Source organism: Chanos chanos, chromosome 3, assembly GCF_902362185.1.
Source record: "Chanos chanos chromosome 3, fChaCha1.1, whole genome shotgun sequence".
In the NCBI taxonomy this organism is placed as follows: domain Eukaryota; kingdom Metazoa; phylum Chordata; class Actinopteri; order Gonorynchiformes; family Chanidae; genus Chanos; species Chanos chanos.
The window spans coordinates 52,256,773-52,268,555 of NC_044497.1; positions in this window are offsets into that span (position 1 = coordinate 52,256,773).

Genomic DNA, 11,783 nt, shown 5'->3' on the forward strand with positions numbered 1-11,783 from the left:
CTCTCTTTGTATTCCATTGGTTTGATAGTTTGCATATCAGTATTTATCTGCCCATTTCTCTCTCGAAAGGATCACCTCCGAGCCACTCCGCATGTCCAGTGTGCCCTTCGCCGGCCTGTCAACCTCCAGCTCCGTCTCCTTAGTCCCTCTACTCCGCCTCGCTCACTTCGCCACTCTACAACCTTGCTCATCGTCCGCATCCTTGCTAGCCACCTGCATTTCCTCTGCCTGTTTCCATTTCCATTCTACAACCTGTCAATAAACCCTCCTTCATTCCAACCAGAGTTGTGTTCTGCGTTTGGGTTTCCTTAGTTGATTGCCACAGAACGATCTGGCCACGATGAACCCAGCAGGCGCAGACTCGCTTCAACAAGCCATCGCCAGGCAAGGAGTCTTAGTTGGACAGCATGATCAAAAACTCCGTGAAGTTATAGAGACCCTCCAGAGGCTGTCGGCCCAAGTTTCACAGATCAGCCATCAGCTCGAAGTAGTTTCCTCGAGACTTCCTCCGCCTGCTCCAGAACCCCAGCCAACTCAATCCACTCCCGTGGTTGCTCCGTCTCCGCGGTCTAGAGAGCCTCATCTACCGGAGCCAGCACCTTATTCTGGAGACCTGGGTAAATGCAGAGCGTTCCTCCTACAGTGTACTTTGGTATTCGAACAGCAACCATCCACCTTCTCCTCCGATCGGTCCAGAGTCACTTATATAATGGGCTTGCTCAGGGGTAGCGCCCTAGATTGGGCTACGGCCGTTTTTGAGAACCAACCCACCATTAGTTCCTCTTATCCTAATTTCATCGCGGAAATGAAGAGGGTATTCGATCATCCAGTCCAAGGTAACGACGCTGCCAAACGCCTGCTAAATCTCCGTCAGGGTTCTCGGAGCGTCGCTGAGTACTCGGTGGAATTCCGAATCCTAGCAGCGGATTCTGGTTGGAATGACTCGTCGCTCCAGGGGGTGTTTCTGAATGGCCTCAGCGATAAAGTTAAGGATGAGTTGGCCGCCAGGGACGAGACTAACAGCCTGGACTGCTTGATCGCTCTGGCTACGCGATTGGATAATCGCCTTCGTGAACGTCGCAGAGAGAAAGCCAGTCGTCTTTCAACTCCTCCCTCTTTCGCTCTTGGATACCGCCCTGTGATTTCTTCTTCGTCCCAAGCAGCTTCTCTCCCTGATCCCCCAGCTTCCACGGACGAAGAACCCATGCAGTTAGGACGAGCTCATCTCTCCCCCGCTGAACGCCTGCGAAGAATGAAGTCTGGTGAGTGCCTTTATTGTGGTCAGACCGGTCATCTTGTTGCTGCCTGCCCAATTCGGCCAAAATAAAGGGCTCATCAGTCGCAGTGGGGGTGCTGGTGAGCCGAAAAACAACCCCTATCTCTCCTCGTTCAAGGTTGCAATTTAAAGTCAGTCTGTGTTGGAAACAACAGTCTATTTCGCTCCTCGCACTGGTGGATTCCGGGGCGGACGAGAGTTTTTTAGATGCAACTCTGGCCTTGCAAGCAGGTATTGCCATGGAACCCTTGGATCAGCCTTTAAATGCCAATGCTCTGGATGGCCGACTCCTTGCCCGCGTTACCCACCGAACCAAACCTTTGCTTCTCATTCTCTCTGGCAACCATCGCGAGCAAATTCAATTTCATCTCATCTCCTCTCCGCACGCTCCTGTGGTGCTCGGTCAGTCTTGGTTGGCTCGTCATAATCCCCATATCGACTGGTCCACAGGTAAAGTAATTAGCTGGAGCCCTTTTTGCCATTCTACATGCCTGCAGTCCGCTCACTCTCCCGTTGATGCCCCAGCTTCCTCAGTCATGATGGAACCTCCTGATTTGTCTTCAGTTCCCCCCGTTTACCACGATTTGGGTGAGGCTTTTAGTAAGGAGCGAGCCCTTTCTCTGCCTCCCCATCGACCATACGACTGTGCGATTGACCTGCTGCCTGGAGCTCCGTTACCCACCAGTCGATTATACAACCTGTCTCGTCCCGAACGTGAGGCAATGGAGAAGTATATTAATGAGTCGCTCTCTGCTGGCATTATTCGTCCATCTTCCTCCCCTGTTGGCGCTGGGTTTTTTTTCGTATCTAAGAAAGATAACTCACTTCGTCCGTGCATTGATTACCGTGGGTTAAACAGTATTACCGTAAAGAACAAGTACCCTCTACCTTTGATTAATTCGGCTTTCGAGCTGTTACATGGAGCCACGGTTTTTTCTAAATTGGATTTGAGAAATGCCTATCATCTGGTGCGGATTCGGGAGGGAGACGAATGGAAAACGGCTTTTAACACCCCTCTCGGTCACTATGAGTATCTAGTTATGCCGTTCGGTCTAACAAACGCCCCCGCAGTTTTTCAGGCCCTTGTTAATGATGTTCTCCGTGATTTTCTCAATCGTTTTGTGTTTGTTTATCTTGATGATATTCTCATTTTTTCCCGCAGTCTCAAGGAACATACTCTGCATGTCCGTCAAGTGCTGCGAAGATTATTGGAGAATAAATTGTTTATTAAGGCAGAGAAATGTGAGTTTCACGTTGATTCTGTAAGTTTTTTAGGTTACATTGTTGCGAGTGGGCAAGTGAAGACGGATCCTGTAAAGGTTCAAGCAGTAGCAGAATGGCCGAAACCAACTTCTCTTAAGCAGCTGCAGAGATTTCTTGGGTTCGCCAATTTCTATCGTCGTTTTATTAGGGATTATAGTCGGGTTGCAGCACCACTCACCCAGCTCACCTCATCCTCTGTGCCATTTACCTGGACTCCTGAGGCAGACCAAGCTTTCTCCGAACTCAAGCAACGCTTCACCTCTGCACCTGTGTTGGTTCAACCGGATCCTTCTCGCCAATTCGTTGTTGAGGTTGATGCCTCGGACACTGGAGTGGGTGCCGTTCTTTCCCAACGTGCTGCCCCAGATCAGAAACTCCATCCTTGTGCTTTTTTCTCTCGTCGCTTGTCCCCTGCCGAATGTAATTATGATGTGGGTAATAGGGAGTTACTGGCTGTTAAACTTGCTTTGGAAGAGTGGAGACACTGGCTTGAGGGAGCAGAGCAGCCTTTTATTGTATGGACAGACCATAAGAACTTAGCTTACATTCAGACAGCCAAGCGCCTCAATTCACGTCAAGCCCGTTGGGCATTGTTTTTTGGTCGATTCAACTTCATCCTCACTTATCGCCCAGGTTCCAAGAACATCAAACCAGATGCTCTCTCACGCCAGCTCTGCCTAGAAGAGGTTCCTTCCAATCCTGACACCATCCTTCCACCTTCATGTGTTGTGGCGGCTGTTTTGTGGCAGGTTGAGTCTGTTGTAAGGGAGGCCCAACGAAATCAACCAGACCCAGGTACCGGTCCCCCTGATTGTCTCTTTGTACCTAACTCTGTTCGTTCCCAGGTGCTTCAGTGGGGGCATGCTTCCCGTTTTGCCTGCCATCCAGGGGTTGGTCGCACTCTGTCGATCCTTAAACGTAGTTTCTGGTGGCCCACCATGGATGCAGATGTCCGCTCTTATGTTGCTGCTTGCACTGTGTGTTCTCGAGGTAAGACTTCCCACCGTCCACCGGCTGGATTGCTTCGCCCTCTGCCTGTCCCCAGTCGCCCTTGGTCCCATATTGCGTTAGATTTTGTCACGGGTCTGCCACCTTCTCAGGGTAACACGGTAATCCTTACTATAGTGGACCGGTTCTCTAAAGCTGTTCATTTCGTGGCCCTTCCTAAGCTCCCAACTGCCCGAGAGACTGCAGATCTTCTGGTTCGTAATGTTTTTCGCTTACATGGCATCCCGTCGGATATTGTGTCAGATCGAGGACCACAATTCATCTCCCAGGTTTGGAGAGCCTTCTGCAAGGCCCTTGGAGCTTCTGTGAGCTTGTCATCTGGTTTCCACCCACAAACGAACGGACAGACTGAAAGAGCCAATCAGGACCTAGAAGCGGCCCTCCGCTGCGTCTCAATCCAAAATCCATCCTCCTGGAGCTCTCCCCTGGCATGGATTGAATATGCTCACAACTCGATGATCAGCTCTGCTATTGGTATGTCTCCCTTTGAATGTTCCCTAGGCTATCAACCTCCCCTGTTTCCCTCCCAGGAGGACGAGATCGCCGTTCCATCAGTCCAGGCTCATCTTCGCCGTTGCCGTAAGATCTGGAGGAATGCCCGTTCAGCTCTGTCCCGCTCTATAGAACGCAATAAGGACATCGCGGATCGCCACCGGACCCCTGCACCTGCTTATCAACCTGGTCAGCATGTTTGGCTGTCATCTAAAGATATTCCATTAAGAACAGATTCCAAGAAACTCTCACCCCGCTACATTGGTCCCTTTGAAATAGAAAGTATCATCAACCCTACCGCCGTCAGACTCAAGCTACCTCGTTCCATGAAGATTCATCCCACATTCCATGTCTCCCAATTGAAACCAGTCTCCACCAGCCCGTTGTGCCCTCCGGCCGACCCCCCCCCACCCGCCCGCGTCATCGACGATCACCCTGCCTACACAGTCAGATGTTTATTGGATGTGCGGCGCCGTGGCCGTGGCCTACAATATCTTGTGGATTGGGAAGGGTATGGTCCTGAGGAGCGTTCATGGGTTCCGCGTCGCCTCATTTTGGACCCCTCACTCATTAGAGACTTCCATCGTAGCCATCCGCACAAACCTGGCGGTTCGCCTGGAGGCTCTCATTGAGGGGGGGGTACTGTCATGGTTAAGGCTATTTTGTCAGTCTGTTCCTTATGTTTCTAGTGTTTCCTTTTCCCTGTGCTCCCCCTGTTGGTTTGTCTTCTCTGTTGTGCGTGTGTGTTGTGGGCGTGGTCTCTCTTCACTTCCAGATTGCCTACACACCTGTGATCAGTCACCTCATCACATCATGGTATTTAAACCCTGGTGTTTCATCCACTCGTCGCCAGATCGTTGTTTCAGCCTGTGTGGTAGAACTCGCTTCTTGGTCTCTCTTTGTATTCCATTGGTTTGATAGTTTGCATATCAGTATTTATCTGCCCATTTCTCTCTCGAAAGGATCACCTCCGAGCCACTCCGCATGTCCAGTGTGCCCTTCGCCGGCCTGTCAACCTCCAGCTCCGTCTCCTTAGTCCCTCTACTCCGCCTCGCTCACTTCGCCACTCTACAACCTTGCTCATCGTCCGCATCCTTGCTAGCCACCTGCATTTCCTCTGCCTGTTTCCATTTCCATTCTACAACCTGTCAATAAACCCTCCTTCATTCCAACCAGAGTTGTGTTCTGCGTTTGGGTTTCCTTAGTTGATTGCCACACTCTTTTCTTTTGCAGGCATGGTCTACCACCCTCACAAAAGGTGACTAACTTCTGAACAGTTGGAGAAGTTAGTTGTGCTGAATTACAAGTAACTTGAAATGGAAGGATTCTAGTGTTGGGGGGGTACATGAAGGAGACTATGTTGTTTTAGAAGTTGTCTACGAGGGGAAAGCACTTCTCTTTCTCTTATACTAAATGTGTTCTATCTTACTCTACTGTAATAGCTCTCTTCATTGTCTATTGCCCTTCTTCAGATGATTGCTTGTAAAGTTAGAGGTCTAGGAAATGAGCTTACTCTACTGTTGCAGTTATTGTAAGTAGCTCTTGAAAAAGACATCTGCTAAATGCCTAAAATAAGGTTACAGATCATTTTGTATGTATTTCTGCATTTTTAAATTGCAAGTTACTTGTATTTTAATTAAATACATTTTCTCACACTGGAATGTTGTATTTTATTTGGGTGCATTTGATGAGCAAGTACTTGTAATTTGTAACAAGATACTTTTTGATGTATTTGTGCCCTTCTCTGATAGGGCCCAAAAAAGTAAAAAGTAATAACTTGAAGGCAAAATGTAAATCACACATAGGTGAGTTTCCGGTATTAGCGACACTTGGTATTTTCCTTTACCATCAGAGCCTTCAGTGAGATATTGCACCCTCAACGAGAATGTGCCTTTCCTACAGATGTCTTTCTGTGATGTCACTGATCTGAGGGCAGACTTTAGACTCAGCAGGCCAACCCCGCGTAAATTGACTGGGTTGAAGACAGCTGACGACCATGCGTGCTGTGGCTGGGGACTTGAGCTAGAGGTCCTTGTATATCTCTCTTGGCATGCGAGTGCCACCTCTTACAGAGTTGTCTCCTGTGCTTTTGACATCTCATGGACCACCACACACGACATCATTCTCAGAATGTCAAGAAAAATCCTGAGGCTAAAGAAAAAAATAATTTCACTCCCTCAAGCCACAGATTTGGGAACAATAGGCCGTGGATTCTCTCAGCTGGCTCACCAGCCTTCTCAAAAGTTGTGGGGAGTACTGATGGCCACCAAGTCTGCATTAAACTGCCCTTACAGGATGCAGCTTGTTATTTAAACAGTTCAGCTCCAGGTTGTGTCTGACCACAAGGAGCAGTTCCTCGACATTTTTGTCGGGTACCCTGGATCTGTACATGATGCCTGTGCAATTAGGAACACCCCCATCTGTGTTGAGTAACTTTACCTGCCTCAGGGATACATTCTCCTTGGTGATGGTGGGTACCCCTCCACTCCCGTCATTGTAACACCATACCAGGAACTTGTGGTAAGGGCAGTGGAGAGGAGGCTCAACCACCACCATGCTAAGGCCTGTTCAGTAACCACACACATAGAAGGTGAGGGGGAAAAAGGGGAACATTAGTAGGGTATCAGGACTTAATAAAGCAAATAAAGAGTTCTTTCACAAACAGCCGAGAATGGGTTAGTTAGAGAGGTCAGCATGGTCGATTTAATACGATTGCACTATTTTTAAGCAACAATGCCACACTTAAGTATAGCTAGAAGTATATAAGTATCGCTACGATGCTATACTAATAGTAGCAGGTAGGCTAAACAATTTAAATCAAAACAAATTGTAGTCCAAGATAGTCGGTGAATCAGTTCAATTATCCTTGGCTGTACAATCTGCATCCATTGCAGAAATGATGTCAAAAGTCAAATTGTTCTGGTTGATCAGAGCCAGCGTTCTGTCAAGTTGTGCTACCTATTGATATGTGCTACCTAGAGCACAATCTTGGGTTATGGTTAGGGTTAGGGTTGGGGGCGGGGTTAGACTCTGCTAATGATTTGCGCTATGATAGCATTTCTTGACAAAGTAGCACAAGGGTATAAGCGAATGCTAGTGCTTGTGCTATTTTCTCCTAATATTATTTTCTCTATGTCACAACAAGTTGACAACTTAGATCACAGGCTGCCGCAGAGCTTTGCACTCTAGAATCGTTTGTGAAAACATTTTAACTCTCATCATTAAACAAAAACAAAAGGGTAAACAGTATTCAATTTACCTTTTTGGCATTTTGAATATTTCCTGGTGTTGGCATTTAGTAGCAGATAGTATTGATAGCTTGGAGTTTCAGTAATTAGTATTCTAATTCATTCCGTAAAGCGAGTGTGTTGCATGTTTAGATCTATCTTGAGTGGGTTAGTCATATGAGCGACAGTGTTTCAGTTTAAAGATTTAAAACTGACGTTAAGCCTAATGAATTTATGATGGGAGTAACTGCGGTTAACTCTAGCTTTATTTATTATTTATTAAATTAACAAACGTTATCATCCAAATGAAACTATTAACACTCTGCTCCAACGGTAACTACTATGCAATACCACTTTGCAATAAACTACTCATTCATCACATTACCTCTGTCTTTTTCCTGTTTTTCCTCTTTTCTCCTCTTTTTTTTCCCTTGGCCACTAGATGGCGTTTAATTTTTGACATATTTTATATAGTTGAATTCAGAGGCGCAAAAAGGGGGTATGCAACATATGCAGCACATAGGGGCACTGTGCAAAGGGGTGCACCAAAACAATAGTGAAAAGTATGCATACCAGTATATAATATACAAAAATGTGTCTTTACTGTCAATTGTCCTTGTTTTAATAATAAATAAATATTAATAATAAATATTATTATTATTATTATTATTATTATTATTAATACAGTCATTGGATCGCAGCTGTACACTAGCCTATCTTGTCCGTGTGATCGGTTTAGACCTGGCTGTAACCTCAGAAATATGTATATAATACAGCATATACCTGTTTTAAACGACAAAACAAGGACAATTGATCTCAATTGATCGCGGCATCTCAGTTATTCTTTTCGCCCTTGCCATGAATGTGGTGGTTAAGGCAGCTGAAACTGAGTGCAGAGGCCCTCTGTCTGGTGTTCGGCAGCCCCCCATCAGAGCCTTTATGGATGACCTTACTGTCACCACATCATTGGTCCCTGGTCCCTGAAGAGGGGAAAAGTGGTGGACAAGTTTTGCTTCTTTTTGGATGCCGTTGCTATTCCCACTACCGCTGGGGACATGACCAAGTGCTGAAGACAGTTGCAGAGGCCGTCTCCAAGGCCATGGCCAACAACAAGTATATTGGCGAGAACATCGCCTTCATCACAGCTGGTGAACAACCTCAGTCACAGCACAGGTCAGCAGCCCGTCTGCTCACCTCTGCATCAGATTGGGAACTGCGAGTTTACTTTGGGAGGCAGCTCAAGTTCCCGGACCACGTCATGACAATTTCGTTGAGGCCAGGCGTGGTGCTATCATCAACCTCTTCATAGCAGGTGTTCCTCATAGAGTTGTCAGTTCCCTGGGAGGACTGTATGGAGGAGGCAAATGAGCGGAAGTGGTCCAAGTACCAGGAGCTGGTGGATCAGGCGCGCTGTGAGTTCATTGAAGTGGGGTGTAGAGGCTTTGCTGGCTGCTCACTGTGCAAGGTCTACACTCTACTTGGCATCAATTGGGCTGCAAAAAGGAAAGCCATCAAGTCCACCATGGAGGCTGGAGTGAGGGCCTCCAGATGGTTATGGATCAGTGATCTGTGGGCCAATGCTGCTGGGACACAAGCCAGGGTCTGATAAACCCTGTCTGGGTCGTCTGAGTGAGGGTGTGTGATGTTGAGAGACCCGAAATATAAGAGGACCTCACGAAACATCACTGATGATGTGTCCCAGCACATCCTAGGATGTATTTTTGAATCAGGATATATTTCACTGATGATACTTAGGAGGAAAAAACAGGTAATGTTTTTTAATAACTCACCTGTGGACTGATACAGGTCCCTTGAGTTCTGGAACTTATGAAAAGAACACCTTTTATGCACATCAGTGTGGGAGTAACTTAAGATCTGCAATTACTTTACCTTCCAGAAAAACATACAGTGTACAGTGTATAGACATACAGTGTGCCTACAATAGCCAACTACTCACAAACCTTAAACTTTGTGGCTAGGAAAACAGCAACTTGTGGAACCTCAGTATGGTGGTATTTTCAAATCTACATTATATTACATTTCAGAAAATGTGCAGATCATATTTATAGCAGCCACGGTCTATTATGCACCAACCCCTCTAATATACAGTAGGTTGTATAAATCTAGAGCTGATGCCCAGCCAAGCACTGAGGTGGAATTCAGTAAGAACCAGGATCGAAACAGTCTTTTCCTTAGTTTCGAAAGACATGGTATTGACCATGATTCTGTTACAAAAGCTCAGACAGCAGTGCCAAAACAATGTATGGGTAGTACAGGTGTCCAACAATGTAGAGAATCCTATCTCTCAGTTTTAGCACATTCTACATCAACTCTCAAGTACTTCTTAGCTCATTGGAATCACTTTTCATCAATTTTTGATGCATTCAAGAGACTTGGGAAAACATGAGGAAAACGTCTGGCATATCACCTTCTACACTTATATCCCCAGTTACTTATGTCAGTGTTGTTCAGGGTACTAATAGTTTTATTAAGCACATCTTCAAAATGAGCAGAGTTCACGAAAATGTACATCAATTTAAGGTAATGAATTCATATAGATACAAACTGTGTGATGATGTGCCTGCTAGGAAAGTTGACTGCAGTAAATATTATACCACAACTATAAATGACATCTATGCAAATGCAAAAAAACAGCATTTCAAACCAGCAAAAAGATAACTGAACAGATAAAAAAAAAGCCTGTATCAAATATAACCACAGAAATTTCAGTAAATGAGCATGTTATGTTATGCATTTGCCTACCTTAGTCAGCGTGGGCTTTTTAGAACCAAACATTTACTAACATGACAATATTCTAATTGGCATGATCTTTAGGAGACACACACACAGAATATGTAGCTTAATGGCATTATTGCCACACCAGCCTTACATAATGATGTTTAGAAATGAACAAGTAACTCATAACTGGTATGTTGGCAAAAATATCAGACATGAAATAAAATGGGAGGACATACACAACTTTATTTCAGAACATACTACCATAATATCAGCATATGATAAGTATTCAGAACAACATCTGTGTGATTATATTTTTATAAAGCGGAGGGCCACATCTGTGAAAAGGAAAGTGTTTTATATGATAAAATTTGTGAGAACATCTGACATTCACTAAGAACTTATGTACACATTTAAGTGTAAAAGACATTCAAAGGTTAAAAGGGTTAGACAGATGGTTAAATGACTTAATTATTGATTCCTACCTTGAACTACAGAAAAGCAGAAAAAGTAAACCAAACACTGTACAGCAACAGTGGTTTTCCAGACCTTAGGTAATATTTACATCCATAATTATCATGTGTTATCATTATCTTCTAAACTAAATATTTACTGGTAGCTGTTTGATACAATATTTCCCCCATAAGCATTGCTTTGCACTGGGCATGTGCTGTTTTCAACTTTTGTGCAAAAAGAAAAACAGATGACATTGTTACTGTTTCTGTTACAGTAATGAATTCATTGTGCAACTTCAATTATACGTATAGACAAAACATCAGGATATTACCAGTGTACCTCAACCTTCAGTATTTGGCCATTTTGGGCGAAATTATAAACAGTTCTTTGCGGTTAGTCAATACAATTAATGTCAAAAATTTAATAAACAAAAGGACAACAGCAGTTGTGGGTCCTAGGTATGTTTATTTGCCGTATTATTTTTCGCAGGAATAAATCAAGTGACTGGTGATTTGAAAGAAATGTGCAATATCATATTAACTGATTTTGAAATGCTGATTTTGTTACATTAAATAAGACACGACCATGTGCAAGCCCAAAACATGTTGTACAGACAATTAAAATGTCACATACAGATTTAAGATTTAAACAGCATTGTGTATTTAATAGAAAACATACCACACCATTACTCTAGTCCTGCTTAAAAACTAGCATAGGCAACGTAATATTTTGAAATATCAGTGTCTGAAATATCAGATGCATTGCGAGTATTTACATGCTTTGAAACGAACTGAACATTTAGAATATGTGTTTATTCGGAATTTTATTACCATTATTATTATGGTCTGCTACGTGAACTTGAAGGCTCAGATGATGCCGAGAATTAAGCAACGAACTCTGAGAAAACGGCGCCCTCTGCTGGCAAGAAAAAATGCTTCATAAGTAGCACTATGCACAAAGATTACAGACTGTATATTTTCTTCTCTTTCTTTTCTATTCATGATTGAGGCACTCTTGAAAAAGTGGTTTCTGCATTCATCTTGAATTATAGACACTCAGACAAGGAGAGATGAACATCAGATACACAATACCAAAATTAAAGTTAAATTATAATCATTTGGAGGATGGTGTTAGGTCACTGAGTATGTAATGGAATTACTATCTGTCATGCCAGAAAATGGACAACTCTCATCCCCAAAAGAAAAAAAAAGTATGAAGAAATAAACTAAAAGAGAGGTTTGTTTACATTTTCTGTATGTTTGAGATGAAAATTACTGTGTGTTTAGTGACATTAAAAACTATCCTTGACTTCACAGGTTTTAAGG